Source organism: Theropithecus gelada, chromosome 11 (assembly GCF_003255815.1).
Source record: "Theropithecus gelada isolate Dixy chromosome 11, Tgel_1.0, whole genome shotgun sequence".
NCBI lineage: Eukaryota > Metazoa > Chordata > Mammalia > Primates > Cercopithecidae > Theropithecus > Theropithecus gelada.
Window position 1 is genome coordinate 58,875,598 of NC_037679.1, and position 25,249 is coordinate 58,900,846.

Consider the following 25,249-nt stretch of genomic DNA (forward strand, 5'->3'; position numbering starts at 1 on the left):
TTTTCCTTTGTTATCTCCCAAATCTCACTAAAATGATGGTAGAACATTTATAAAAATGTTTACACCATAAAAATAAGAATGACAGGAGAGATGAACAAACAATATTAAGAAAACTTCTGGATAATGTTAGGTAACTTTTGGATCACAGGTGGGTAAGTATTACCTGACTTAGCAAACATGAGAACACTGAAAGCAAAGTACCTTCATGTGGAAAGAATTGGAAGGACTGGCTACCTGTGAAGGTATAAGTGTCAGTGGGGCAGACACAGAATGAAACTCAATATCAGAAAGAATTATACCCCTAGACCTATCTCCTTTTCACCCAGCCAGGAAACTAAATCTTCACCACTGGCAAGAAATTAGAGGTTTATTTTTCTGGAGAAGTTGAAGCAAAAGGATTATGAATTCTAAGAGTATAGATACACCGAGTCTCCAAAAACAAGAGAATTAATATCTATATAGTAATGAAGATCCATAACCTACTCAGTGCCTTACCATATTTGCATTAGACAACATGGCAGCAAGGTTTATACCCCCAGATAAACAACTAGAATACTCTTCTCTGTAGAAACAGAACTCCCAAGAAAAAAGATCTATAAATAAGCAGGAAAATGGTGGGATCTATGTATTAGTCTCTACTGTGAAGCCAACCTCTCAGCAAGTTCCACTCATAAGAATCATATATTTGAGAAAAACCTCTAACAGACACCAAAATAAATATAGAGAAAAAAATTATAAATAGTCTCTTCAGAGAGAAGATATTTATAGCCATGAAACAAGAACAGAAAGTTATGAAATACATAAAATCCAATACAAGAGTTAGAAAAATCTGACAAAATTTCTGAAAAGATGAAAAGAATTTAAAATGGGAGAAAACTAGGGGTCAAACCAAGACCTCTAACATCTGAACAACAGGAGCTCCAAAAATTAAGAGTAGAGATGGGAGGGTCAAAGAAATAAAGCATGAAAATTTGCAGAAACTGAGGAAAACTTTCATACTCTAAGAGCCTGTTGAATACTTAGCAGACTGAATTTTTTTTAAAAAAGTTGTATATACATAAATAAAAAGAAATACAATAAATTGTCTAAAGGCCCTCTGAATGTACTGTTCAGAACAACATTGACAGATCATGATTACTAAAGCAAGTAAATATATTCTACATATTGGATTGTAAATAGCATCCTGCCCCCAAAATTGTTGCTTTTAAAAATAGAATATAAGATTTTATTTTTCCTCCTATTTAAAAGAATTTGTTTTCTGCATTCACATTTTAACTTTCCCTTGATCACTTGTCAGTAACTAAGAAGCAATGAAATTAAGTTGCCCCCCAATCAGTCACTGTCTATAAAACACAATAATAATAATAATAATAATAATAATAATAATAACTGTTAGACTGAGAACTTACAATGTGACTTGGAGTATCACTGGCCTATTGTCTGTTAACTATTTTAATTCACACAGCAGCCATTTGAGGCAAATATTTTTCCTCTCACTTTATAAATGAGGAAACTAAGGGCCAGAGAGATCAAGGAAAACCCAAGGTCACGAAGCTGGCAAGTGGTAGAAAAAGGATTTGAATCCAGACTAGGGGGCTGCAAAGCCTACTCTCCCCTCACCACTATGTTCTGTGACCACTCCTTTGGCACAATACCCTGTAAAAGACAATATACTGAAAAACCACACTGATGTAAATAATTGCAGTTTAAATAAAAGAGGTATATTTGGTGAATATGTTTCTGTTACACAAGTATACTCCTGAGAGCATTTTGCCTTCTGTGACAGGGAGTGAAAATTTCTGCAATTTGATACATAGTGGCCCATGCTTTCATAAATACTTCTCAAATCAATAATAGAAGGTAATTATCACAGGGATATTTGACCCTACAGATCCTTTGAGTAAAATATATATATATATAGGGAAGTTTAAAATCTTAATCTGAAAGAGTGTATGTGTGTGTGTGTGTGTATATATATATCTATATATATTTGATAAAGTTGTTGACAGGAATAGATAAGATGATCAAAAAGGTATCTCCTTTACCAACTCATGATCAGCTAACAGTTTGACCATCAACATTGATAGCTGGCCAAGAATTGTCAACATTTTAGATTAATCCATTCTTTTCTATTTCGTTAATGGTGCTACAATGATTTAATCCAATCACACAGGGAACTTCCTCTATCTCTTTCTCCTCCCTCAAAAAAAAAAAAAAAAAAAAAAAGTTTATTTCTCTTACCTGCTCATAAAGCTCCAACTATTTCCCATTTCACAGCAAATGATATCCAAATTCCTTAATCTGGCTTCAAGGTTCTATAGTCAAATGATTTTTTAGCCCTTTTACTTTTCCACTACACTCACCTCAGATTATAACCAGGTGGAATTGTTTACCCTTGCCTAATCATGCTCTATGCTTTCATTCTTTCTTTCACCTTACTTGTCTGCATAGCATATTGTAGTGGTTAAGGGTCTGGGCTCTAAAATTAGACAGTTCTGGATTCAAGTTCCAAATATCCCCCTCACTAGCTGTATGATTTTCACCAGATAAGACCATTGTCAGCCTCTCTTGCCTTATCAATGCAATGGAAAACAATACAGTGGAACCTCTCTCAGGGCTTATTCCTGATGACTAAGTGAGGTAATAAATATAAAGTGCCTGATACACACAGCTTCAATAAGTATTAACTATCATTTTTATTATTTTCTTATAATCCCACTGATTCAAAATAGAGTTCAGATTTCGTCCCTTACCTAAAATTTTCCAGATTTCCCACAAACATGCATGATATCACGTTCTTCTGCTTGTCTCTAGCTCTTTGTGCAAGTGTTTGCATTTGGTATTTCAGATACCTTGAGTTGATAGATGCTATAGTGGCAAAGAGCATTGCCTTTTAACTCAAACAGATATACATTTAAATCCTAGCTCTACCACTTCCAAGCTTTGTGACTTTGAGCAAATCACATAATCTTATTAATCCTTAGTTTCCCTATCCGAAAACATAGTGTAATAATTTCTATTTGCAGGGCTATATGAAGATAACATTAATTGCTTGACAGAGACTGGCACATAACAATCAGTAAGTACTGTTATTTTATTTTTTACCCTAAAAGAGTTGTATACACACACACACTGTGTGCTTGTGCAAATACAGTACACAGACACAAGTGTGGCTTATTTACCCTTGTTAAGTAAGTTATTTGAAAGAAAACATTGCCTTATTCACATTGTATCTCCTACAATGTGCTGTGCATAATGAAGCAATAAATATTTATTGAATGAATCACTGAATAAATGAGCTTCAAATTATCATTTTCATTTGACTACCTAGAAAATTTTACTAATATTAAGGGGTGTGTATAATTGTATCACAAATATCAAGATTGCCGTTTTAGCTTTATTTTATATTAACTATTACCAGTAGCTTTAGCAGAAATGAAGAAACGTATCAGTGGTTTAGCACTGCCCCCTAAAGACAGCATATAAATTGGCTGTGTAAAATCATAATTTTTACTTCATTTCTTTACAGTTAAAGATTTGAAGGAAAATATTTTATCAAGCTACATAATCTTCAATTATATATGGGAAGAAGCCACCAGAACACACTTAACCTCAGATGGTTTCCTTTATTCCAAATGCTGTTCAAACTTTTCACTGGAGAACAAAGTGTGTTCCTGAAGTTCCAAGAAGATGTGAAAATTCTACTATAAAAAATAGACCTAAATCTATATAGTTTGAATCCATTTGCTTTGTTGGTTATTACATGGTAATAAAGGAAGGCTGGACCAAGTCTATGTTGTCGTAAACTGAAAAACAGTCACAATAATATACTGTGGGGAGACAAACTTGAGCTCAATCAAAGAAAAACACTTTTGAGAATAATTATATCAGTCTAACATTGAAGAAATGGAATTTCCCTGTGAGGCAGTATGTGTGTGTGTGTGTGTGTAAATTATATGACAATGATAGATAATGGTGCTCCATAATTTATAAAATGCTTTCAGATATAGAATAGCCCAATAAAATAGAGTCAGAATTATCCCTATTTTACAAGTGTAAAAAACTGATGCTCAAAATGTTACTCGATTTGCAAGATCATCCTACAAATGAGTCCAGATTATAATCCAAGTCCTCTAATTCTAGGTCCGTTTGTCTTTCTACCACACCATGGAAGCCATCTCCTTAATTAGTAGAACTCTTCAAGGGGACAACAGATGTTCAAGATTGTCAATGCAAAGGGACCAGGCCAAAAGGCAGACTCCAGGAAAGAGGAAATAACAGAAATGGTGATCAAAGCAAAAGGCAACAATCTGGGATGAGTTAGCAATCTAGACTACTTTATAGCATTGCCACAGGCCTTTTTTTGCCTTTGTTTTCTAAAGTAAAATTGACTTATAGATTTTTCAAGGAAATTTAAAGTAACACACGCTTATTGTAAAACAAATCATTCAAAATAAAAAATTATACATGAGAGAGTGAAACTTTCCCAGCCTCGGTCCCACTGCAAACATTCAGTGGTTATACTTCCAGACTTTGTAATACTTACTCTACTTGCCTGATGACTTTCTCAGGATAAATTCATAAATAAGAAATTATATACACCAAAGAGTATGTGTACCTTTACCTTTTTTTTTTTTTTTTTTTGAGGTGGAGTCTCACTCTATTGTCCAGGCTGCAGTGCAGTGGCACAATCTCGGCTCACTGCAGCCTCCACCTCCCAGGTTCAAGTGATTCTCCTGCCTCAGCCTCCCAAGTAGCTGGGATTAGAGGTACCTGCCACCACACCTGACTAATTTTTTGTATTTTTTTAGTAGGGATGGGGTTTCACCATGTTGGCCAAGCTGATCTTGAACTCCTGACTTCAGGTGATCCACCTGCCTTGGCCTCCCAATGTGCTGAGATTACAGGCATGGGCCACTGTGCCTGGCCTAAACTTTCTAAGTATTGCCAACGTTGTCTTTAACCTGTTCTCCACAGTGATCAGAGAAATATTTTTTTTCATATGAGAATGTGATCATGTTTTTCTCTTCCTTAAAACCTTCAATAGTTTTTCATTGTTCCTCTGACAAAGTTCAAAATTCTTAATACAATCCAAAAGGCTATGCATGATCTGCCCCTACCTCCCTCTGTATCGCGCCACTAATCTGGCAGGTCAGGTCTCATTAACAGCTGAACAGGAAGGCCTCCATGACAACTGTTGCAGCACTGACCGAGTGGTTAAGTTAAATATTTAAAGCTGATAGAGCCACTAGCCCTTATACAAAGGCTGGAATGTAACGAAAGCCCACCAAGAGTTTTGCCTAGGCCTTTCCAGGGCCTTGAAGCATGATGAAATAACAAAGGAATTCTTAACAGAACCCATTTAGTATTAAACAGGTTTTACTGGGGGTCTGAAGGAACTTCCCAGACCTCCACACACAAGTTTTATTGGGGTCTAAAGGAACTCCCAAATCTTCATGATTTAGCTGGAGACAAGATAAGGGTAATCACCCCTGGTACCTGGACCCATCTAGATTAAGTAAATTTACTGAGGCTCCAGAGGAAGGTCTTAAGGACTCAGACTTTAGTTATAGATGAGAAGAAGTTAATCACTTATGTCTTTAGATGAATGCACACTTACAGGTAAACATACAGCTTAGAAGGTATATAATCTCTGGAAAACTTCATAATTTTGATTTGGTCTGGTGATATTTTCCCCAGCCTTCTCCCTGTACCTGGTTACAGGTAAATCTCTTCTTTCCCAATTTGTCTGCATCTTGTTATTGGACCATGAGAATAAGCAGCCCAACTCTCGGTTTGGTCTGGGAACACTAACACTCTTCCTCCCCTTTGCCCATAATGTTTAAACACACTGAGCTTCCCTCTTTCCCTCCAGTATACCAAACTTCCTCTTGCCTTGTACCTTACCTTAGCACATACGGTTTTCTCCGGCAAAGACTATTAGTCATCTCCCAATATACATTCTCCCCACCTCCTTTTGTCTTTAGTAACACCTTCCTTTATTCTTGTATAGTACTAAAACTCCAACTTTTAGTTGGGCACATGTCTTCTTCAATAAATACCACATTATCCAGTGTCTGTTGCAGCTAGGTGTGACCACATGGCTAAGTCATAACCATGGGATATAAGAAGTGCTCTTAAAGTGAATAGGTGTGCTCTTATTCCTCCCCTTCTTCTTCCTGCTGATTGAATGCTAATGAAATAGCTGGAGCTGGAGCATTTGTCCTGGGCCATGAAGTATCCTTGGAACTAGACGACCTGTACAATTGAACAACAAAAAAGAAGAATCCTGGGTTCCTCACAGAAGTGATCCCTACCAGCCTTGGACTGCCTAGCTCTAGGCTTTGGAAGTGGGAATAAAATAAACTCTTTCTCTTTAAGCCATTATTATCATTTTAGATGTTTTTGTTATTTGCTATTGTGTCAAATCCTAACAGATAAATTCCTTTGTTTGTCTTCATCAGGATTAATCTTACTGGTGCTTTAGGTATAAATATAATTCACTTCCTTTGGAAGGCCTTCTTGAGGCTCCCATCAAGATTAATTTCCTTTCTTATATGACTTCACAGTGTCCTGCTTTTTTATAGCAATTATCACAATGATAATTTTATAGTTACTGAGTGACTTTGGCTCAGTATCTCCTATCCTTAGTCCATAAAAGCTGCATGATTGCAGAGATGCCTGTTGCATTAACTACCAAAGCCTGATACTTGGCTAGTACATCGAAGAACGGTTCATCACGTATGTGTTGAAAATGAATGAAGAGTAAATGAATGAATGAATGCCAGCTTGCCCTCATAGATGTTTTATTAGTGTGAACATTTTCACTAGTTCTAAGAGGAACCAATTTAACTATAACCCAGATTTTAATGTCCTTTCTTCTCTTACTCCATTTGCTCCCAGTCTTCATCCCACATTCAAAGTAATGTAGAACTCTGCATCTATTTGATTTCATGAAAGAAGACATTTATGACAACCATTGGTACACAATTTAGATTTTACCACAAACTCTATAGTGGAGGTGAATGGGCATTAAATTGCATGGTTGAACTCCTCTTCCTCCCCTATTAATATTTTTTCTCCTTATGGTGATAATTGGGTAGAAGTGAGCTTTTCATCTCCCCTTCCACCAAGAAGAATAGAATTCTTGGTGTCTATTTTTCCCTACAGACTGTTTTCATTAGCTCTTTAAATTCTTCTCCTCTTTATTACGCAAGCAATTTCACACTGGGATACATCTTATCTGCAAACTTGCATAGCCAATCTCATTACACAAGAGACCTTACATGAGAACTACTATTTTGTCAAATTAAAAGGCAACAACTATATAATAGCATGATATATCATATTTTCCTTTTTACAATCTTTTAAAATTAGGGATCTAAGGGCTTAGTGGGGCACCAAGAAGAAGAAAATGTGAGGTGTTAAGCTGGTTCAGTTATTCCAAAGCAATGATAGTATTAATGATCAAATAGATGATAGGTCAGTGTTTATATTACTCACAAAGGAACAGACTCTATCATCTTAAATTTAGTCCTGGGAGAGATATCACATGCCACAGTTGAATATATTAGCAATGATCAGAAAACCTATTGTCAAATATGTTTCTATAAGCTTATTAACACTAAACATCTGTTCAAAATTGTCTGAAAATTACCTTGCAAGGCTACCCTGCACTATCTTTTCACCACAACCATTTGTTCCACGTTAGTAAAATTCACAAAAGCTGCAACATTTAAGTCTGCTGAAAAATAAAATTTCTCTCAGATTAATTTGGAGTTAGCCGTGAATCCTGTACTGCATTTATATCTGCAAGGAAAAGAAAGGAAGAAGAAAAACAAGACTTGATGCCAATGAGTACACTGAATACATCTCCTAGTATCTGCACTCCAAAATGACGTTACTGTGTATGGTGATATTTTAAACTTGAGGATTTGCCAGTGCCAAATGTATTTCACATTTATTGAAGGATAGAATTGCTATTAAAGCAATCGTTTTAGTTGCAAGAAATATTGAAGAATAAAGTAAGGAGAGTCTTTCTCTTTTTAATAGTACATGAGACATTACAACTCCTCTGAAACACTTAGTTCCAACACATTATATTCCCACCTGCTGTTTACATATTTGACATCCTTTGCATAACATCAGGAAACTTCAAAGAAGAACATATTTTGTTTGCTAGTCTACTTATATACAATCAATTTGAATGTTTTTATCATCTCTCAAAACTTTTGTTCATATATCTGACCCTTACCTAGTAATTAATAGTGTTTATTAGTACAATATTAGAAAGAGCTAAGTCTAAACTGATGCCAATTTTATGCACAATACACAGAAGCTAATTTTAAAAAAATGTTAAAGTCACCTTGGAAAGTTTAAACCTTTTTTTTCAACAAGACAGTACAGAAGACAAAATGTATAACTTTGGGAAAACTAAATTATCCTCCATGACAAATCATTTTATATGAACAAATAACATTTTTCTAAAAGTTTACTTGTTTTAAAATAAAATTCATTAAAGTATCATTTATATACATAACATGCACCCATTTTAAATCTATATACCTGTGTATTCACCACCACAATCAAGATACAGAATATTTCTATCACCACAAATGGTTACCTTGCATCCCTTCCATACCAATATTTCCCTACTGGTAGCCCCAGAAATCTTTTCTTCTGCCACAATATGGCAGCCTATGTACTTCATGTTTGGCATAAGCTTTCTACAAAGCTTATTAACACTAAACATCTGCTTAAAATTGTCTGAAAATTACCTTGCAAGGCTACCCTACACTATCTTTTCACCACAAACTTTTGTTCCATGTTAGTAAAATTCACTCAGCATAATGTTTTTGACATTCATTCCTATTTTTGCATATCGGTAGTTTATTCCTTTTTAATCCAAAGTAATATTCCACGATACGGATATGCCAAAGTTTTGTTTATACAATCATCTATTGATGGACATTTGGGTTGTTTTCAGTTTAGGGTCATTATGAGTAAAGTTGCCATTAAGATTCACATTAAAATCTGTGAGTGCACATAAGCTTTTGTTTCTCTTGGGTAAATATCTAAAATGCTAGGTCACATGGTAAATGCACCAAACTTTTTAAGAAACTGCTAAAGTGTTTTCCAAAGTGTTTGTACCATTTTACACTCCCATTCATTGTGTCTGAGAGTTTCAGTAGCTCCACACTCTCGGCAACACTTAATTTTAGTTATTCTAATGGAATGTATGTAGAGTTATGGCAATAGTATGTAGTTATCAAATGGTATGTAGAATTATCACAATAGTGCTTTTAATTTACATTTCTGTCATTGCTACGAATGTGCTAAACATCTTCTCCTGTGCTTAGAGGCCATTTACCTTCTTCTTTGGTGAAGTATCTGTTCAAGTCCTCTACATATTTTTATTGGGTTGACTTCGTTTTTGTTTTTTTTGTTTTTCTTTTTGTTTTTCTTTTGAGATGGAGTCTCACTCTGTCGCCCAGGCTGGATGGAGTGCTGTGGCGCGATCTTGGGTCACTGCAAGCTCCGCCTCCTAGGTTCACGCCATTCTCCTGCCTCAGCCTCCCAAGTAGGTGGGACTACAGGCGCCCGCCACCACGGCCGGCTAATTTTTTGTATTTTTAGTAGAGACGGGGTTTCACCATGTTAACCAGGATGATCAGGATGGTCTCGATCTCCTGACCTCGTGATCCGCCCGCCTCGGCCTCCCAAAGTGCTGGGATTACAGGCGTGAGCCAAGGTTATTTGATTTCTTTTGCTGTGTTGTAAGAGTATTCTTTTTAAGTATTCTATATTCTAGACATACCTCCTTTGTACTGTTGGTAAATATATAAGAAATCTTTGCCTAACACAAAGTTAAGATATTTTCCTATATTTTCTTCCATAAATTTAACATTTTTGCTTTTACATTTTGATCTCTGTTCTACATTGAATTAATTTTCATGTAGAGCATGAGGTAAAGGTTGAGATTTGAGAAATCTATTTTTTAAATATATAAATAGAAGCAGTCAGCCCCATTAGTTGAAAAGATTATCCTTTCCCCATTGAAGTGCCCTGCAGTTTTTTTGAAAATCAATTGACCATACGTGTATGGGTTTATTTCTAAATTCTACTTTGTTCTATTGACCTGTAAATCTCTTCTTATGCAAATACCACATTGATAGACGTTTATAAGCCTGGAATCAGAGAATCCTCCAAATCGGTTCTTCTTCGAAATTATTTTGGCTATTCCAGGTTCTCTGCTTTTTCATATAAAGTTTAGAGTAAGCTGTCAATATCTGAAAAATTAGCCTGCTTGGATTCTGCTTGGGATGGTAGTCCATAGTACAATTTGGGGAGAACAAATATCTAAACTACACTGTCTTTCATTTCATGAACATGGTGGTATATCCCTGTACCTATCAGGTTTTCTTTAATTTCCATCAACAATGTTTTTATAGTCTTCAGTGTATAGGTCTTGCACATATCTTGTTAAATATGAAGGGGTAAACATGCATTTCATGTTTTTGGAAAATCTTTTGAATAGTATTATTAGGTTAATTTAATTTTCCCTCTTGCATTATTGGGGCACAATTGACAAACAAAAATTGTATATATTTAAGGTATATGGCATATTGTTTTGATATATGTATAATTGTGACTTAATTACCACAATCAGGCCAATTAACATCTCCATCATGTCATATAGTTAATATGCTGTGTGGGGGGGGGGAGCGTTGAGGATACTTAGAATGAACTCTCTTAGCAAATTTCAAGTATACAATGTGATGTTATTAACTATAGTTACTATGCTGTGCATTCGATCTCCAGAATTTATTCATCTTATAACTGAAAATTTGTAACTAAACTTCAAATTTGTACCAAATTTTAAAATTGAATTTTCAGCCAAGTGCAGTGGTTCATGCCTATAATCCCAGCACTCTGGGAGGCCAATGCAGGCGGATCACTTGAGGTCAGGAGTTCGAGACAAGCTTGGCCAACATGGTGAAACCCTGTCTCTACTAAAAATATAAAAGTGTTAGCCAGGTGTCATGGCATGCACCTGTAGTTCCAGCTACTCGGGAGGCTGAGGCAGGAGAGAATCACTTGAGCCCGGGAGGCAGAGGTTGCGGTGAGCCAAGATCGTGCTGCTGCACTCCAGCCTGGGCGACAGAGCGAGACTCTGTCTCAAAAATAAGAAAAGAAAAGAAAAGAAAAAGCTCTGAATTTTCGGTTATTGATAGTTCTTCGTGTAAAAAAACATTTTGATTTTATGTTTATTTACTTTGCATCTTGCATACATTTTAGTTCTAATTGCTCTCCTATAGATATTTTAGGATTTTCTATGTAAATGATCATATCACCTGTGAATAAAGAGTTTTACTTTTCCCTTTAAAATCTTTATGCCTTTATTTTCTGGCCCTTGTCTTATTGCACCAGCCAGAATTGCCAGTACAATGTTGAATATAAATCTTAAGTGAAAAGCATTCAGCCTTTCAACATTATGAAGTATAACATTAGCTGCGGCATTTTTGTAAAGGCTTTTTTATTATAAGGTTGAGCAAATTCTTTCTATTCTCAGTTTACTGAAAGTTTGTATTATGAATAGATGCTTTTCTACAATGACTGATATGACCATAAGGTTATCTTCCTTTATTCTATTAATGTAGTAAAATGTATTAATTGATTTTATCTGTTAAAATAACCTTGCTTTTCTGGCATATATCCCACTTGGTTGTAATGCATAATTTTTTAATGTATTGCTAGACTTGATTTGTTACCATTTTATTGAGAATTTTGATACTGTGTTTATGAGTGATATTGATCTACAGTTTTCCATTTGTGAAATGTCTTTGTTATCACAGTAATGCTCACCTCATATAATAAATTGGGAACAACCCTTATCTTTTATTTTCTAAAAGGATTTCACCAGTAAACCATCTCTGTGTAAAGTTTCCTTGTGGGTAAGAATTTCATTATTATTTAAGCTTCTTTAACATAGGATTATTTAGATTTTATATTTCTTCCTCAGTCACTTTTCCTAATTTAGGTCTTTCAAGTAATTCTTCCATTTCATCTAGGTTGTCAAATTTATTGCTATAAAGTTATTCATATTGTTCCCTTATTATTCTATTCATTCTCTTGGATCTTTATTCATATCCCCTCCCTTTTATTTCTATTGGTTGTTTATATTTATTTTACTGATTTTCATTTTAATCATTCTTACTTTGGGTTTAATTTCCTCTTTTTTTTTTAATGTGGAAGCTTAGGTCTTTCATTCAAGACCCTTCTCCTTTTCTCATTTAAGAACTGAATTCTATGAGACTCCTTCTAAGCACTGCATTAGCTTTACCTACAAAATTCAACATTCTCTGTTCTTATTTGCATTTAGTTAAAAATATTTTCTAAGTTTCTTTGTGACTTTAGCAACTAGATTATGATGTATCTTTGTCTAGTTTTCTTTGTTCTTGTCATGCTTTGTATTTGCTGAGCTTCTTGGGTTGGAGTGTTATAGTTTTCATTCAAGTTAGACATTTTTCAGCCATTGTTTTTGTTTACTCTCTCATTCCTAAACACTCCTCTCCTTCAGAAACTCCAATTACACACGTTTCATTGCATGATATTTTTTCACGGGCTCTGTTATTTATTTTAGTCATTTTTTTCTCTGTGTTTTATTTTGGGTACTTTCATTTGCAATATTTTCCATTTCACCAGTCTTTCCTTCTGCAATGACAGTCTGCTGTTTATTGTATCTACTTTATTTTTCATTCCAGATATTGTCTTTTTCATCTCTAGATGTTCCCTTTGAATCCTTTTATATCTACATTTCTCTATTCACGTCACCTCTTCCTTTAAACTTTTGAGTATATCAAGCATATTTATAGCAAATATTTTATTCTTTCATATACAAATTCGATCAACTCTATAATTCCAGGCCTATTTTTATTGACTAATTTTTTGCATGTTCATAAGTTTCATTTTCCTTATTCTCATGTGTAGTAATTTTCTTACGAGATGGGTTCTCACTCTGTCACCTAGGCTGGAGTGCAGTGGTACAATCAGAGCTCACTGCAGCCTTGACTTCTTGCACTCAAATGATTTTCCTGCCTCAGCCTCCTGAGTAGCTAGGACTACAGGAATGTCCCACTACACATGGCTCTGAGTTTAGCTGTATTCCTTTTAAAATTACTAGACATTGTTGTGGCACAGAGTACAGTTATTTGGAGATCAGTTTAATTCATTCAAGGCTTGCTTTTACTTTTTATTTTTAGGTGGGTCTACAGTAACCTTTACTCTGGAGCTAGCTTAACTCCACCATTAAGACTTACATACATTCCCTCTGGAATCTCTAGTGAATGCCCCATGTATTAAGCATGATCCCTCTACTTGGGCTGGTAGTTACTTGAATGATTGTTGGCCTTGTGTGAGTTCCAGGGACTTTTCTGCTTATGTATCTCCGGTATTGTTCTTTCCTTGGAGGTTTTTCTTTTACTGTCTTCATGGAGTTTCACTCTTGAGCAGATTGATATTCAACTAAAGATATAAAGATAACTTTAGGTAGTTTTCTGGACTTATTTTTCTGTATAGTGCCCTCTTTTCTGTTCCTCTGCCTGCAAATTCTAGCTGACTCAGCCTTATCAACTCTAGTTTCTGTATTTTCAACTCAGAGAGATTACTTGACCCTGTTTCTGTTTTTCTACCTGGCGCCATATTTAGGAATTGTATTCAGGCAAAAAGCTGGGTGATAGTAGGGTTTGCCTCCTTTGTATCTTTTCTATTAGGGATCACAGTCCTGTCTTTTATCCAAGTCTGATCATGAATGTTTGACATATTTTTGTACAGTATTCAGTAGTTTTCAGAAGGAGTTACTCCATACCCTATTACCTCATGGAAGTTTGACAGAAACTTTAAAGGTTTGACAAAAACACTTTTTAAAAGAAGACATGTATATTATTCATATCTGTTTCTCCATTTTAGATATCTCTTTACTTCTTACTGGATAAATAATCCCATTTCCTCTATTTTGTACAAATCCTTCAAATATATTAATATTCTCTTCCTCCACACTGTTAACTCCACATTTATCACATAGTCTTTTCTTTCCATCATCAGGCTTGTCTTGCCAATTTCCTAATTCACAACAAATAGATGGTCCTAGGAAAACAATCTGACCTGTAATATGATAGTTATTCAATTATTTTTTGCATCAGTGAATATACATACCTTTTACAACCAACCTGAACTTCTTGTGCACATAATTTCATTGCTACTTAACTTGACTTAATTTAAAAATTATTGTTTATGCCCAATATTTCAAATAAATTTATTTAAATTTATTAAATATTTATTGATTAAAAACTACTGTCTACAAGGCTAAACTCTAGGGTGAGGGAAGAAAAATATAAGTATGTCATAAACTCTGAACTCAAGGTGTAAAGACACATATCTATATATAACTAGACAGTAAAACTAGACCAAAATTATAAGCATTACAGAGATACAAGGTATTAGAAAACATAAAGAGGAAGCAACCAGGGCAAGTAGAGTAGAGAATTCATAGAGTGCTTGCATTTGAGCAAAAGCACCTCATGAGATAAGAATTCTGACAGAGAAAAGGGGAGATGGGAATGAGGCACAGAGTTTGCATGATTAAGGCAGTATGAATGTCTTGCTGTGTTTGGCAAATTAACCATGAGGAACAGCATGGTGGGGAGATGGTACACAAAAAATAAATCAGGGCTCTATTATGGAAAACTGATAGTTTAAAACAAGTTCAACATTAGTCAAGGCACAATTTTCTACTTCTTATTCTACTGAAGTCAAAAAATAGAAAGCTTCTATGTATTAGGTACAAAAGGATTCAGAGACTGTTTCTCTTCTCTAAATTCCCATAATTCAGATGGTTTGGACAACTCAATCTATTGCTTTGAACTATTTTCTGGAGATTACATAAAGTATATCTTATCTCTGTCATTGCAAGAACAGTATTTTGTATTATTTGTGTATCCTGCAAAATGACTAACACAGGTCAGGGCACATCATGTGTGTATACACTTTGATTAGACAACTCTTTTTCCTTCACGTTCTCTATTTTGTCCTTAGATGACTATAAAATGGAAATGCTTTCAGTGCTGATGTGTATGTCAATATGTACATGTATGCACATGTGTGTGTGTGTATTGGACTGACAAACAGAAATTAATAGGCACGTTTGATCAAAAAAATGTGAAGAAGTCTTTCAACAGCCCCACAATCAAAAGATAAACATTCCCCTTATTAAAAAGCAATATTTTATCATTTTCAATATACAACATATATTCCTTGTCTTTTCTGATCTTTTTGTATACATATTATTTCTATCATATTTTCAGTCATTTTCTGGGAAAGCAGTTGCTCAGTTATATGAAAATAAAATTTTGAGGAAAAAGTACATAATTGAAATGTACATTAAGTCATGATAAATGAACAAAATTTAGGACTGAAGCATTTTATATTGAAAATAAAATGAAAATAAATTAGACATTAAGTCTGTTAGACCATAAGTCTGTTAGAACTGACTAACTCTAGTTCACGACACTAAATCGAGGTAGCATAAATAAAATGGGAATAGATATTGATGATTTTGCATAGCCTGTTAATATTAATATAACCAAGGGTAGGTTAAGGACATAGTGCTGCTAAGAGATATGGAACAGATAGTTTACACTGATTTGATACTTTTGAGTGATTTCCATGATTCACATTATTGGCTGGAGGAAATTACACAATAAAAAACGGTCCTCAATTTTTTAATAAAAGAGGAAATATATTTTACTGCAAACATTAACAAAATAAATCTCAAACCATCCTCAAGGGTAGATACAGTTCCCACTTCTCCCAGTTCATATACAGACAGTTCATGATAATCCACAGAGAAAAGTGTGTATGTAAAGGTAATATATGTAAACAAAACTAAAATCTAGATTGTAGTTTGGTCAAATCATTTATTCAAGAGACATAAATTAGCAGCAAAAAAAGATATTTTAAAATATTGAAATATACTATAACACATTCAAAAAAAGAAGATTTAAAATTTCTTTTAAAATAAATACAACAATATAAGTTTAAAAAAATATGTCTCCACATCAAGTATTTTTGTTATTGCCAGGGTGTATGTGTATGTGTGTGTGTGTATGTGTATTAAATATACCTCGTGAATTTGTTTTCCAATGCAGAGAAGTTGAATTGCTTAATATGTTTTTAAAGGCTGTGCACCCTGATGGAAATTATTTAAATTTGTGGTCTTGCTTTATAATTGACTCATGCTCAGGATAAGTTTAGATTTAAGGTAATTTTCTATTCCTAAAAGCATTTTCATCAATTCCACCTGTCACAGTGAACATCATGGTGTGCATGCTGGGGAGAAAGAAAGGAGCCTAGAAGAAAGCTTCAGAAGCACACCTTTAAGGTTAATCTCTCACCTCAAGGTCCAACTTTGACATGGTTGATTTTAGCTCAATAAACAATACTATCTAAAATACAATCTTTTCTCAGGGGTAACAGCTTGTAAAAGGGAGAGATCTATATCTTACTTATGTTTGTATTCCCAATATCTATAGTAGTATGTGGTACAGAGTAGGTACTTGAATGCCAAATTTAAAATGCCTCTTTTGTATGCTCAATAGCATTCAGTAAATGTTTTTTGGTTGAAAAATTTATTAATTAACATTAGCCAAAGAAAATAAAACCTGATGTTTTCCCTCTCATCCCAAGTTACCTTTAATAATCATATTAACAATGCTGAGTGATTTTGAAACTCTTTTTGGAGATAATTTTTTTTAAGTAGAAAAGAATTTTTCAGATGTACCAAGACAAGTTCAAAACCATGGCAATATCCTTTAACCTATGCAACATTCTCACCATCTTCTCAATATTTAATTAAATCTTCCGGACCCAAGTTCAAATGCCAGAATTGGAACACCTGAGCCACATCCTATCTAGCCAAGGCATTAAACCCATGCTGGATAAGTCTTCCATCTGAAATAATAAAGTAGGAGGTACCCAGGACAATCAAAGACATCAGCAACTTCTGAGTTACCAGGTTTACTCTTAATTCATTCCCCATTGCTTCACTTTGGTCTTCCTAATGGTGAACTAATTTCATCTTGAAGAAAAGGAATTTTTTCTACTCCTCATCTATGGATTTCCATATCTGAAAATCCCTTTCAAATACACACAACAAAACCTATTCCTGTGGCAGCCTGAAGCTAATAACCAGTTGAAGAAGTGCAGCTACCTCCTCCAAACTGAGAACAATTGTGAAAGGCCACCCAGCTTCTGAGTTCCTGTGATGCTGGTCAAGCAGAAACAGATCATTCAGTGGACAGCACCTACATAAACCATCTCCAGTAAGGTGTGAATCCCAACCTTAGGGAGAAGGGCTCTCTTTCATAACTGTCCTTCCTCGGATACTCTCCCTCAGCCACAGAATACCTTTATAGTTTGTTTTACATATTTACAGTTACTCTCCTATCATAGTTTAATAATCTTTTGTGTTAAACTTTCTTGGGAACCTTCAACACAGAAACAGAAGCATAAAATGATAAGAAAAGAAAAGGCTAATGTTGAGCTAAAGACACAATAAAACTGGTTTAAATAAGAAAAGAATACATTATGAAATTTAAATTATTTTGTCTCTAAAAGCCAAACTGATTTTACATAAAATCAAATTAGTGTTTTAGTAGCCAAACTGGAGACATTCACCAAAATCCACACCCTCAAAAAGGTCAGAAAACATGGTGTATTGAAGAAATCAAGAACACTGATCTACTCTAAGACCATATAATCTTAGGTGAAGAAGCTTGAGCAGAGAATATAAAGGAGATGATCAAAAACATAACAGAAGAAAACTTTCCAGAATCAAGAAAGATGAGGTATACAACAAATGCCTGAAAGAAATAATGGAAAATAATCATATCAAGACATACTCAGGCAAAATCTTTTAATTCCAAGGAAAAAGAATCACCTATTCAAGCTTCCAGAATGAACAGTCAGATCGCCTACTGTACTAGCCAGGATTCTTAGATGCAAATAATAGAAACAAACTCTGTTAAGTAAATCAGATACTTTGTTTTTATATCCCAAACATCCAGAAAACAAAGAAAATTTAAAAATCCCAAAGTCCACCATATCTACGCCAAGGATAAAAAACATCATGTTGACCTCATATTTTTGCAATATATGCAATATAAACAATAGTATAAGCATTATATGATATAAAATGTCAACTGACTACTCAAAGTACAAGGTTATAACTCAAGAATTTTACACCAAGAAAAGTTACTGGTTATATTTAAAAGCAAGACAGAAAATGCAGCCCTCATGAATAATTCTAGAGATAATACATTTATCCTATTTGAAAATAAATTACAACCTGCCAAGAGACAAATTAAGGAATCAAAAAGGTGCAACATGTCATATAAAGTATAATTCATGAATATTGAAATAAATACAGTTTTAAGCATAACAATATTTATTAATATAATTATAGAATGTGGTTATGAATATGGTCTATAGAACTCAAGATCAGCTGAAAATTATAATTTTGGAGAGTAAAGTATGGCAACTAGTTACAAGATAAATATAAAAATCAACAGTCTTTCTATTTATAGGCAAAGACTTCTAGAATATACAATAGGAAAAGAACATGATTCAAAAAATTTAAAAATCAAAAATTAAAACAGCTGACAATAACCTTAAATAAGAAATGTTGGTGCCCTAGGGAAATAAAACCATTTAATTATGAAATAAAGAAATACATGTCAAGAGACAAAGGAAAACTAGTTTAAGTGGAGAAAAATGTCATAATAATGTTTGAGAAAGCTGAACTTTCTAAAGATGGCAAATCATCCTCAAATAAAAGTGTATTTGGGATTATAATAATCTATGGATGCTTTATATAAGTTATACATAAAGTGAGGGCTGAAACTTTGTCATATTTTGTTATATCTAAGACTAGAACTGTACATAAGAGACATCTGTTTAACAATAAATACTTTCCAATAAATTGTTAAAGTAATAAATTAATCCTAGCTGGATCTGAGAGAAAAGATGGCAACATGAATTTAAAAAACCACTAGAAAATAAAAGAAAGAAGAGAAGAGCTAAGGAAATGTATGAAAAAGAATATAAGTACTATGAAAAGTAAAACACTATAGGACTTGTGCAAGAATAATAGAATAAATAGTTCTAGTTCAGAACTTAATATATAATCTTTATTATATAAACACATGAAAAAGAAGCACCAAAATTTATAAAAAGTAAGTGGATTACTCAATAAACTATGATCGGAAATGAGTTTATGTGTCTGAAAACAAAACATGCGAATTGAGGTCTTCTGTGGGAAAAACAGGCATTTTCTTTTGAAGGCATTTCTACTATAAATAGTAGTTAATATAATAGAAGAAATGATTTATAAACTTCATGTCATTAAAAAATTTAACCCCTGTATTTGAACATCAATACTAAAATACTAAAACATGTTAAAACCTTGGAAATTATTTACAACAAATATAACAAAATAATAATATCTTTAATATGCAAAGACTCTATATACCAATAAGAAAAATAGCACAGTAAATGAAAAGCATACAAAAGACTTGGAAAGATCATTTTAAAAATAACACAATTGACCACTGATCATACGACATATGTTTAACTTCTTTAGTATTTATAGAAATTAAAACTCATATAGCAAGGAGATAACATGTTTTATCAATCAAACTGGTATGTTTTCAAACCATAATGTTTGGTGAGGGGCTTTGTATTGGGAATGAAAATCAACAAAAATATTTTGAAAGATAAGTTGGTAGTGTGTGTAAAGAATCTTTAAAAAGTTTATTCTCTCTAGGAAATTCCACTTCTAGTTATCTATACTAAGAGAATAAATGTTATATGTACGTGTAATGATATTCATTATTCCATTGATATAAAAGCAAGTAATTGAAAACACCTAAAATTTAACTGGAAAACACTGTTTAAATAAATTAGAGTATATCTATATAAGAAAATATTTAAAGATCTTTAAATTCATATTCTCAGAAAATAGTAATACGAAAAACTGTCATTTTATTATTTTAATACATTGTACTGTTTTAAAAAGTAGTATAACAAACCCTAGGCCGACTGAATTCCATTTTTAAATCTTTTTTAATAAAATTCATTTCTAAATAGTGAAATAATGGCCTATTTAAACGTTTTAATACTTTTCTGAATTTTGCAAACTTTCAATGATCAATTCAGAATGCTTTTATAATCAAATATTAGTGATATTATGTGCTTTAATGAACTTATTTCACCTCTACCAATCTAACCTAAAAAAAAGGTTGATGTGCACAAAGAATTTTTACTCAAGGATATTTATCATCATATTATATATAATAAAATAAATGTATAAACAATCTAAATGTTTAACCATAGAAAATAATTAAATTGTGCTACCCGTGTGTGTATACATTTATATATTAGGATATTATTACTATAAGTAAAATTTTATAAAACGTTATTGGCATGGGAAAATTTTCATGAAAATGAAGAAATAAAATGCACAGCATGTTTCATTTTTATAATGACTTGTGATAGGGTTTGGCTTTGTCCCCATCCAAATCTCATCTTGAATTGTACTACCCATAATCCCCACATGTCTTTGGAGGGACCCAATGGAAGATAATTGAATCACAGAGGCAGTTACCCTCGTGCAGTTCTTGTGACAGTGAGTGAGTTATGATGGTTTTATAAGGGGTTTTTCCTCCTTTGCTTGGCACTTCTCCCTCCTGCTGCCATGTGAAGAAGGACATGTTTGCTTCCTCTTCTGCCAAGTTGGTAAGTTTCCTGAGGCTTCCCCAGCCCTGTGGAACTGTGAGTCAATTAAACCTCTTTTCATTATAAATTACCCAGTCTTGCGTATTTCTTGATAGCATTGTGAGAACAGACGAATACAATCGCATATATAAAAACTAAGATAAAACATATTAAAACACATCTCTGTATGACAGGTGAATTTTCATTATTCATAAGTATCCTATTTTCCAAATTATCTATAATAAGAAAAAACAAGCTTTTTAAAGAAAAATGGAAGATTGCTTCCCCATTTAGAATCCTGTAATAATACTAAGTGTTGAAAGTGATTTGTTGAAATGTTCATCAGAAAGCAGAGGCAATCCTAAAAATTTAACTGCACATTACAGAATTTTCCTATCTTCACCCTTTCGAATTGCCAAATAATTTATAAAAATAAGTAGGACTTAATTTCATGATATGTATTAAGATAAATAAAGTATATGGTTTTCAATTTGAAGTATTCCATGAAGCCTTTTCTACCTTGGGCTTATGAAATGTATGCTTGCTTCTAATTTCTTTTTAGGTCTTTGCTTCCAGAAATGTTAAAGTAACATGATTACTAAATATATCTCAATTTCAAAGTTTTATACAGCTACTGTAAAGTCAAAATCTGGAAAACAAGTAGAAAAGTGGAGTACTTACTGTTGGCAAGAACTACCACAGAACCCTAAGACTATTGTTCTATAAATGTTAAATTATAAAGTGATACAAATTAATTAGATTTTAAAAGGGAGGAGTGGAGTAGGAAGAAGGAGAATGTGTTGTGAGACACAGTAGAACACACAGGAAGAGTTGAGGTATATATCTTTATTCTTACTGACATATATCCCAAATAAAATCAAAGCAAACTCAATATTTCATGTATTCAGATTAATAACACCTATTTCTAATTTTAATATAATAGGTTCTTTAACAAAAAGTTTTCAAAATATTTCAAAGGGCTTATAAAAGTGAATCTCTAGTTTCTTCTAAGTACACTTTTGCTCTCCTAAATCTTTCATAGCCTAGACCTAATTTCTAGTTTCTGGCCTCATCCCCGTTTCTAGGTCCTGCTCCACAGACATGTGATCAGGAGGGCCATGCACCATGACAAAATTGACATGAGTTAGATCTTAAAAGCAGTACCAGTTGCCCCTCCTCGAAAATGTATTTTCTTTTTTTACACTTAAGGCTGCTCACGAAAGTAGCAAATAATATAACCTAAATAATATACGATTCGGTGAGGACTTTTTTGGAGGGGAGGAAAGGGATGTGATTACTTTATTTAAAACTGCACAAGTGGGAAACAATTCCCAAATGCTTTTCAGATAATATCTTGTAATTAGATTCTCTTTTTAAACTGCTAGGACTTTGAAGTAAAATAATGTCCGCTGCTGAGAACACTGTTGAATTGCAGTTAACTCCTACTAGTGATCAAAATGACCCAGTCAAATCTCCAGCTGCTTATGTAATTCTGAATAAATTCTCCATTTCTTAAGATGGATACACCAAAGAAATAAAGTTCAGTTAGCAATGGCTCACGCCTGTAATCCCAGCACTTCAGGAGGCTGAGGCTGGCAGATCATGAGGTCAGGAGATCGAGACCAGCCTGGCTAATACTGTGAAACCCTGTCTCTACTAAAAATACAAAAAATTAGCCAGGCATGGTGGCATGCGCCTGTAGTGCCAGCTACTTGGGAGGCTGAGGCAGGAGAATCTCTCGAACGCAGGAGGTGGAGGTTGCAGTGAGCCAAGACTGCACCACTGCATTCCAGCCTGGGTGACAGAGCAAGACTCCATCTCAAAAAAAAAAGAAAGAAAAAAAGAAAGAAAGAAAGAAAGAAAGAAAAAGAAAGTTCATTTAAAAGGTACCCACTAAAACAACTCTGTCTTGGAAAAAATAGCAACACTTCAATAAGGGGGAATATCTGGCATGTTCCATTTGTTATTCTGTGATGTACCTTACTAGAGACAACCAAATAAGATAGAACCAAATCTATGTTGAGAACTTACTGTTCTACTTAACACAGGAGTGGAGTACTTACTGTTAGCAAGAACTGCCACAGAGCCCTAAGACTCTAGTTCTATAAATGTTAAATTATAAAATGATAAAAATCGTTTTCATGATTCTGGGAAGACGGCAGCCTGTGTCCATATTCTCTATTCTTTCTCCTTCCTAAGTCCCTGGTGTGGCTACTTTTCCTAGAAAATAATTGAAGTCTACTCTTGGAGGCTAGAAAGAACCTAGAATCATCTGAGATTTTAAGTCCTAAAAACGAATATATAATTCTGGCCTAAAACTTACTGGACAGTGGTCAGAGCCCCTTCTAGGCTACCTTTTCTTACATAACTTGGAACAAATGTCACAGATTCATGGATAACCATAATCAAGGAGAGAAAATTTTCCTACCTGTTTACTAAGAGAGCCCAAGCGTCCCTTTACCCTGTAGTGTTAGGTTAAGTACAATCCATCCCTGACTGTGCCAAACATAAAAAATATCTCTTTTTCTAAGCCTAAATTTCACTAAAAGCATTCTGGAGCTAAATGCTACCATTTAATTATTTATTGTTGTTTAATCACCATTTTCTTAGAGACTCCAAAACCTGAGCAGTACAAGTGTTGACCCAATAATCCCATGCCCAATAATATGAATGCCCATTAATATGAACAATAAGGATCAACAAACCATTTTATGAGATAGTGGCTTAAAAGAAGGAAATTTAAATAATCAACAAGAGTAGTAGAGTTAAAAATAACAGAGGACAAACAAAAAATGGGGAAAAATGTACCATAATCTCTTTAAAAAATGAAATTAGAATGTGTAAAAATAGTGTCTAGAACTAAAAGAAAGAGTTCTTGAATTTTAAAATTCAGTTGAGAAAATGAAAATGTCACTGAAGAAAAGTAATTTTGTGTTTTAGAAAATCAAGTGAAGAAAACAGAATAAAAATAAACTCTAATAGGTATCAAGTACAGATTTAACATTTGTAAGTTGTTGAATAATGGGATAAAAACAAATGAAGATGTGATGATCAAAGAAATAATAGACAAAAGCTCTCCTCATCTGAAGTTACACTTGGATTAAAAGAGCTCACTTGTTAAATAATTTAAATGGCATGCATTTAAAGATAATCTGATTATTTTTGAACTCTAAGACTTTTTGTTGTGTTGTGTTGTTTTGTTTTGTTTGAGACAGGGTCTGGCTCTGTCACCCAGGCTGGAGTACAGTGGCACCATCTTGATGCACTGCAACCTCCACCTCCAGGCTCAAGCCATCCTCCCACCTCAGCCTCCCAAGTACCTGGGACTACAGGTACGTACCAACACACCTGGATAATGTTTTTTTTTTTAATTTTTCGTAGAAACAGGGTTTCACCATGTTGCCCAGGCTGGTCTCAAACTCCTGACTTCAAGCGATCCACCCATCTCGGTCTCCCTAAGTGCTCAGATAACAGGCATGGGCTACCATGCCTGGCCAAACTCTAACATTGAACTGGAAATATTGTCAGTTTCAACAAGGGAAGAGAAAAACAGATATTTTCAAATAAAAAAGAACCAAATTATTATCAAATTCTTAACTGTAAGATCAGAAGTTAGAACACAATAGACCAACCATTGTAGATTATGGAAGAAAATAACTGTTAAAAATAGGCAGGGGGACTTGAAATCCTGCCTAAATATGGAAAATGGCAGACAGGAGGCAGAACTAACTTGGAGCGCCCACTCGGATGGACAGAATAGCATGTGGAGACTCACACTGTGAACTTTTGCTCCAAGAACTGCCACAGGAACATACCAGAAAAACTGAAAGAATTCACAGACCCTTTGGAAGAAGTGGCTTGTTACTGCAAATTCTGTGAGACAGTTGAAAAAATGTCTTTAAAAGGGTGAAAGGGGAAAAGCCTGCCTCCAAGCTCACATCCTCCTTGGGGAACCTGAAAATCCAGACCACAGGAGGAGGATTTAAACTTACCTAGAGCTGAAACAAATTTATACAGCCAAGCCAAGCAAAATACAAAAGTAGAAGAAGCAGACCAGGTATAATGGCCCATGCCCGTAATCCCAGCACTTTGAGAGACCAAGGTGGGTGGATCACTCGTGGCCAAAAGTCCAAGACCAACCTGGCCAACATGGCAAAACCCTGCCTCTACTAAAAATACAAAACCTAGCCAGCCATGGTGGCACATGCCTATAATCCCAGCTAGTTGGGAGGCTGAGGTGGGAAGATCACCTAAGCCCAGGAGGCAGAGGTTGCAGTGAGCCAGGATCATGCCACTGCACACCAGGCTGTCTGTTAAGACTCTGTCTCAGAAAAAAAAAAAAAAGAAGAAGAAGAAGAAGAAGAAGCAGGAAGAGCCCTGTAGGTACTCTCAGGGGAGCCATTTCTGACTTTATCTCACA

The 25,249-nt window shown here is 34.2% G+C and overlaps 1 protein-coding gene across 7 annotated transcripts in view; it reads right to left on the reverse strand.

Annotated features, from left to right (window-relative positions):
* The window catches only part of ANKS1B (ankyrin repeat and sterile alpha motif domain containing 1B), a 1,261,968-nt gene that overhangs the window by 927,936 nt on the left and 308,783 nt on the right, over positions 1–25,249 (reverse strand). The gene's annotated exons all lie outside the window — the stretch shown is intronic.